This window comes from Bidens hawaiensis, unplaced genomic scaffold, assembly GCF_021521415.1.
Source record: "Bidens hawaiensis isolate Kalapana, Puna unplaced genomic scaffold, B.hawaiensis_p1.1 tig00005028_1, whole genome shotgun sequence".
Lineage (NCBI taxonomy): Eukaryota > Viridiplantae > Streptophyta > Magnoliopsida > Asterales > Asteraceae > Bidens > Bidens hawaiensis.
The window spans coordinates 869352-876723 of record NW_027491319.1 but is presented as its reverse complement, the minus strand read 5'-3'; the positions used below and the strand labels follow the sequence as shown (position 1 = coordinate 876723).

The 7372-nt window shown below is 34.6% G+C and overlaps 1 pseudogene across 1 annotated transcript; it reads right to left on the bottom strand.

Annotated features, from left to right (window-relative positions):
• Nucleotides 1–984: 984 nt before the first annotated feature.
• Nucleotides 985–2500, bottom strand: LOC143628551 (homeobox-leucine zipper protein HAT7-like; annotated as a pseudogene). Its single transcript, XR_013152768.1, has 3 exons — nucleotides 2282–2500; nucleotides 1828–2189; nucleotides 985–1441 (listed from the first exon to the last, which is right to left on the bottom strand). The product of XR_013152768.1 is annotated as a homeobox-leucine zipper protein HAT7-like (transcript).
• Nucleotides 2501–7372: the final 4872 nt, after the last annotated feature.

The following is a 7372-nucleotide window of genomic DNA, read 5'->3' as shown; positions in this document are numbered from 1 at the left end:
ATGACAGTTAGGCCAAATGACTCGAGGTTGACGTGAAGGAGAGAGAGAGGTTGAAGATACTTAGGGAATGGATGAACACCCTCACCCTTTATTATCTAGTGGCTATATATTATAATTCATGCTGTTAGATTAATTATTAAAAATCAGTAACTTTCATTTTAGTTGCCAATAATAATTTCACTACAATGAATAAGTAACTTCGTCTAAACCTTTCTTTCATTTGTTTGTCTTAAACCAATTACAAGCTGATGACAAACAAAGATGTGTGCCATGCTAGAAAAGGTGTAATTTATAATTTTATCATAAGGGATTTACTATTGTAGTATTAAACTAGCTAGTTTGATTTACCATAAGAATAGCAATGCACTATTAGAATAGCGATTTACTACTGGCGTCGCTTTGCTGGAGGGGAGTGTTGTGGTTTGTCGGGGTGTTAAAAGGCTAGCTAGGTGGCCATGGCGCCTTACACAACGAACAATCTAGGTGGCCATGGGTTAGTGACATATGTTCAATACAGTTTTTCTGGGCGTTGATAATCCGAAATTCACAATGATTATTGTTATCAGTTTTACCGTAACACCCCCCCCCCCCCCCCCTTTTCCTCCTCTAAGATCATTATTTATCATGAACACCCGTTAGATTATCAAAATCTGTTTTTCAAAGCATCCATAACGTTCCTACGTGGAACTCGTCCGAATTTCCAAACTTGCGACATATTCAAACATAACCACTACGGGCCTCGTCTGCATCCAACGGTCAGTCGTTCGGAATTCCAAACCGGTTTCAACCAAGCTAGTGGGGTCCACACACAATTGTTGAATATTTTACTATTTTTAATTGGCATTCGGATTTTTATAGTGTTGTGAAAGAAACGAGTGTTGTGAAGAGATTCCAGAATATGATATGGTATTATAGCGGAGGTGGCGGTTTGTGGGTGTAATTTGAAATTGCACATCGTTATTTATATATGAGTGCTTCAAAGTAAGAGGATATTCAACATCGACGCCAAGAACTAATTTTCCAAATCGAATGCACAAATATACACCAATTGATCAAATTGCAGAATGGAAAGTGTATGAATCTAAAAATGTAATAAAAAAGAAGGAAATTTATGATAAATTAACAGAAAACAAAATATATAGTTCATGGAAGATGTTGATGTCGCTGCTGCTCAGCTAGCCTCTGGCCACGGCCAGAAAGCTTGTTGATCTTCTACAACGTTAAGCATGTTGCAGAGCCCTTCATCTCCACCCACCGCCAGCGGTTGACCGAGGAGATACGGCTGCGTTAAACCTCCTCCTATCACCGTTGAACCGGTTGGAAGGTTGTTCGAAATGTGTGTGTAGAATATCGTAGTGTTGTCTTCACAACTGTTGTCACTTCCATTAATACTCCATGAATCCCTAACGCTGGTTGATTCTTGACCCTTTAAAGCCATCAACTGAAATTAAACAAACATCAAGATATCATTAATTTGAAGCAATTAAGGAACTTAATTACACAATTTGTGAAAAGGGTCATCTATACACGTACCATCAGACATCTAATCACATCGGTTCAAAATACCTTGTAATTAGAGGTCAGATGACTGTTTTGACGAACTATTCATATTTTGATCATAATGGCCTTCATGGTTTGTCAAAACAGCCGTTATGAACAATAATTTTTTTAAATAGGACTTTCTTAATTATATGATTCAACAAAATTTTCTAAGTGTAACTTTTTTTTTTCAAAATGACAATATGAGTATTTTGTTAACGCCCGTCTTAAATCAGATGGGGGTGGTGTAGCTATATTGAATGTGACGCTAATATATATATATACTACCTGTGCATGGAGTTTATTGTTGTGGTTCTTGAGTTTATCATTATCAGCTTTAATAGAGTCAACCCGTGTCTTCAACACATTATAGTCTTTCTCTAACTGTTTGGTCTTCCATCGAGCCCTACGGTTCTGAAACCATATAGCCACTTGTCTGGGTTGCAACCCTAAAGCTCGAGCCAGTTGTCGTTTGCGCTCTGGCTCGAGCTTGTTCGCTAACTCAAAACTTTTCTCAAGAGCCTTGACCTGGTCTAGGTTCAGTCTCCTTTTCTTTTCTCCCAGTTGCGACCCGTCGTCGTCCGACGTGTCACCTTTGTTCACTTCTTCACACCTTTCTCTACCGGAATACGACATTGATCTTGGAAGACCTGAAATATAAGAACTAGATATATATAATTACTATTAAGTTAATTATTATTGAATAGACACAAACACACGAGTGTTTATATATTAACAGGACCTTGGAAGTGATGAGGATGGTGATAGTGATCTTCATAGCCAAAGAACATGGGTTCAGGTGGGAGGAAAGACATGAAAATTAATGGGAAATTTTGTAAGTTTGCACAAGAAAGATAATGAAAATTATGTAACAGGGTTTCTAGGTGTCTTGGTTATGATGTGAGAGGGTGTCTCATGGTGAATGAAGCTGGGAAGACACGTACCATACAAATAGTAATAACCTCTTGGATGGATACCTTTGTTAGAGATTTATCCTTTTTTTTTATTTTTTATTTAAATGAAATAAATATATATCAATATTAATTGTGATCAATATATAATACTCCACTCCACTTAGAGCTATTATGCTTCTATGACCTATTTGTTTTTAAATAAGTGTCCACAGGTTTAAAATACAACTATATGGTACAGATTTTAAATACAACACTTGATATAACCTATTGAGAGAACTTCACTTTTAGTCGTATGGTTTATTATAATTATCAATTTTAGTTCAATATTTTACTTTATGTTTTATGGTATAATAGTTTCAATTAACTATTAGTTATATATAGTCTAACCTATTTATGTCATCCGCCAACCGTTGGTTACTACAACTTTGAGGGTTTTTTTTTTTTGTATTTTTCATAAATTTTTAATCATATGAATTTTTCTTTTTTCTACAAAAAAGTTTAAAACTTATATTTAGTAGAAAACTAAAAAATTCTTATGATTAAAAGTATGTGAAAAATACAAAAAAAAAAACCCTTCAAAGTTGTATACCTAACGGTTGGTGGATGACGTTAATGAGTTGATCTAAAATTAATAATTAATGAAACTATTGATTCATAAAAACCTAAAATAAACTATTGGGCCAAAATTGATAATTTAAACATGCGTCAATGGGTCTAAAAATATAAACATACATATTATACAAGTATGTTTATATGATGTTATTTTATAAACTTAATAACAACAAAAGATTAAATAACTGGAAAAAGAACAAAACAAATTGATGTTCGAAAAGAGCGACAAACTTGAAAAAAAACTCAATTAAAGCAAATGTTATCAGGCACATAATATGCATTGTTACTAGCTAGACTACTTGATTGTAGACTGACCATGAAGACCTGAACAAGTTAACAAGCCAATAAATACAAAAATGTCTAGTGTTAGACTAAAAGCAAGAATTAGGGACATAAGTAGAGAACAAGTCGAGGCACGAATTGAACGTAGATTAACCGTGCTAAGATTTTGGCAAAGCCAAAAGTAGTGAAGAAGTTAGTAATCATTTATGACAACCTGAAAACAAGAAACAGTGAACCGAGATTGTGTTTGACACAATTCTTTTTAAAAAGACTTGCGGTATGTTCCCAGGGTACGTTGGTTCGAAGCAGCAGCAGAGTACTGTCGGACCTGATCTCTTGCCTTAAACGAAAGTGTAACAATGTTGCAGCAGAAAGTTAGAGAGAGATGTGTGTTTTGGTGTGTCTAGAACTGTGGCATTTGACATGATTTTACAATCATAAAATCTATAACTAAAACCATTGCCGAATAATGACCATTAATGTATAATAATAGTGAGTAATGGTTATTAGTACTGCAGTTTAAACCGAAAATAATAATTATCAAGAAAATAATGATCATTAATAATCATTGACCAACAATTATGAAATGCAAGTCTAAAAATCGAGTGCAAAAAACTACCTCATGCGGGCCCAATTTTCGGAGTTGCATTCGTGTTCGCGGGACGTGCGGACACACACGAGTTCGAAGAAATTTCAGTCCAGAATCCCAATTTTGCACCCCCCCCCCTTACGCGCGGGTAGGACTTGTGATAAAACATGTCATAAAGATTCGATGGAGTAGTAAAGGCTATACCTTATAAACAACTCCTCATTTTATTCCCACGCCGATGTGGGTCAAGTTTTTATTCCTATTAGATTTCAGCAGTTGAGTTTTACATACAATAGACATGTGTTATCCTTTGAACCTTTGCTTATGAAGTACACTGATCCTTGCACTCCCCGAAGGCAATGAAGATTTTGTTGTTGTATGGCTAATATTATATATTAGTATCTAATCTAATCGAGTCAAAGTAATCTAATCTAATCTAATCTAAACTAATCTAATCTAATCTGACTCTAACCTAATTTAATCTAATCTAATTCAGTCTAATCTAATCTAATAAAGTCAAAGTAATTCGAGTTGACGTGTTGACCAAAAAATTTTATTACTTTGTCTTTTCTAAAAAAAAATGTCTTACAATTCTAAGCTTGAATGAAGTCTGAATATGAAGGAACGCCAAAATGACACTTTAAAAGGAGAATTTTCAACATGTTTAATCATATTCAAGGAGAATAAGTTGCTTCTCTCATCAACAGATATGAGTCACTCGTCACTGAAATGAGAAGTGCCTGTATCATCATGAGTTGTCTGAGATCAACATGAAGTTGTTAAAATTCACTGCGTTACGCATGGAACGTCAGTGTGGTTACCATCAAGAGAACCACAAATCTGTATACCACAACACTCTCAGATTTGACTTCTACCATCAAGTCTTTTGAATCAATGGATGACAAGCCCCGAATAAACAATCAGTCTAAAGAAAATAAAGTTGGGACAAGTACTGTAGAGGGAAGCAACCAAGCAAGTCTTATACTTCCCGAGGTACACACACACACACTTGTGATCTCAAGCGTGTATTAATAAAATTGAGAACTATAGAACTCAGAATGCTTTGTAGATGAAAATCTTAGCCTTAAATGTCAGAACGATGATTACAAGAAGGCTGAAAAGATTTTCACCACTATGATTAAAACTCATAATAATGATATGGCTAAACTAAATGAAAAACTATTTCAATCTGATAAACTAGCTGAATTTCATGAAAGACGCGTTGTAGAATTAAACGCTAAAATTGATAAGCTAGAATTAGATTTAGCTCAAAGAAAAATAGTCGTTGAAAGATTTGAGTTAGCTTCTGATAAATTAAATGGAATCATTGGTGCACAGGTCGGGGTGAAACAAAAGACAGGTATATGCTATGATAGCACAACTATTCCACCTCCTTTTAATGAGAATTATACTAGCATGCCTCACTTTAGTTTCAATACCCAACCAGATGATGAAATGGTCTATGGTATTGGTCATGTGCCAAAACCAAAGACATTTGTTCCTCCTGTCTCCAAAACTGTTGTTCCCATTTCTTCATCAGTTAGTTCTAGTAGTGATTTATCTTGTTCAGCAGGTTGTGTAGAAGAAAGTGGGTCGGTGGAAACGAACATGCAATTTGATTGTGAAACTGTTTTTTGATGAAACTTTTATTGAAAATTGTGTCAATGATAAAAGTCATGTTGAGGTGAACATATCAAGTTGTTCATCATCAAGTTGTAAGACTGATGACGATTCAAGTAAAAGCAAAGTGTTTGAAAATAATAATCAAACGAGCACTTCATGTAAATATGTGTCACCAAATAAAAGATAATTTTCTCAAACAACTAATCATTCACAAAGTCCTCAGTCATACAACTATTTTGATAATAACTACTATGGTCATTATCAACAAATTTTTGTTGATCCATATTACACTAATGTTTTTGATGACGGGGTCACACATCAAATGGGTTTTATAATCATGTTCCTTTCCATGGATCACCTTTCCCACTGCACCAACCATATTATAGCCACGATGACTTCTATGGCTCTCCTAGGAGAAAGTGTTGTTTTGTTTGTGGTCATTCTTCTCACCTTGCAAGACATTGCAAGCACTAGTTCAAGCAATAACTTGATATTCAAAGGCGGCTTAGTCAGTCCCTAAAAGGAGCTTTTAGTAGCCCTGATTCAAGGATCGATCAAGATGATAGTGAAACCAATGAAGTGGATGTGAGATCCCAAGTTAATAAAGTAAAACGCAAGAGAAAACCGTTTTGGAAAACTAAAAAGGATAAAATCAGAAAGGATCCTAAGAATGAAGAGTCTGAGGATTCACCAAAAATAGTTTTAAACTCAAGAAAAGAAAGGTCCAAAATTGCCAAAACCAATGAACAAGTTTTTGCTTGGGTTCCTAGGGACTGTTCTTCAAGCGATAAGTCGCCAAGAAATAAATGGTTTTCAGGAAATAAAATCAAGTTTGGTCGATTTACGCTCGACCTTCCCGAGACAAAAACGTATTATGAACCCATGTTTAATTAAATGCTGAGTGCATGCAAAGTCAATCAAGGAGTACTATTAAGAGTATTCTGTACTTAGATAGTGATTGCACCCGACATATGATTGAAGACGAACCCTTGCTATTTGATACTAAACCATTCGATGGAGTATTTGGGTCTTTCGTAAGCGACATGAGAGGACAAACTTCAAGGAAAGGAAATGGTACTTTGTGTTTTAACAACACCAACCTTGTTCAAAGGCTCAACCATAACTTGTCGAGTGTTTCTCAAACTCACCTCGTTCAACTACTTCTCTCAAGTTACGGATCCAGCATCTGCTGCTGGCGGTTTGAATCTCATCAACTTTGTTATACAATATGATAATGCATGTTTAAGATAGTCCATCTGAAAACAACTTTTATGACCTTTTCACTAAATCCATAATCAATTTTGATTAAAACACCTTATATATCTTTTTGTATATAAATTTGTAAATATTTTTTTCAAAGATGTCACAATTTTAGAGGGAGAAAATGAGTTGAGTATAACAGAAAGATTTTCAATATTTTTAAGAAAACAAAAATGAGACACTTGACTTGCCAAAAATATTCTATATTTTATATCTATTTTAAATTTTAGAAAATCAGAAAAATTTTCAAAAAGATATTCTCTCGTTTAGAGGAGGCTTCTACTTAAAAGGGAGTCGAATATTTTAAAATTATACATTTTTGAGAAATCGATCCGACCTTTGAAAAATGATAAGAAATTATATTTAACAATTCTAGCACATGAAAAGTGTAGATCAAAAGCCAACACGATCATTGTTTGATGTGTAAACAGGCTTGACAAATGAGTAAGTGTCATAGTGATATAAACTTAATTCCCGCCTATCCAAGTGGTTACATACTCATGAAGTGTAGGTCCCTTAGACGGATCAAACAACACAACAAACAAGTCTACTT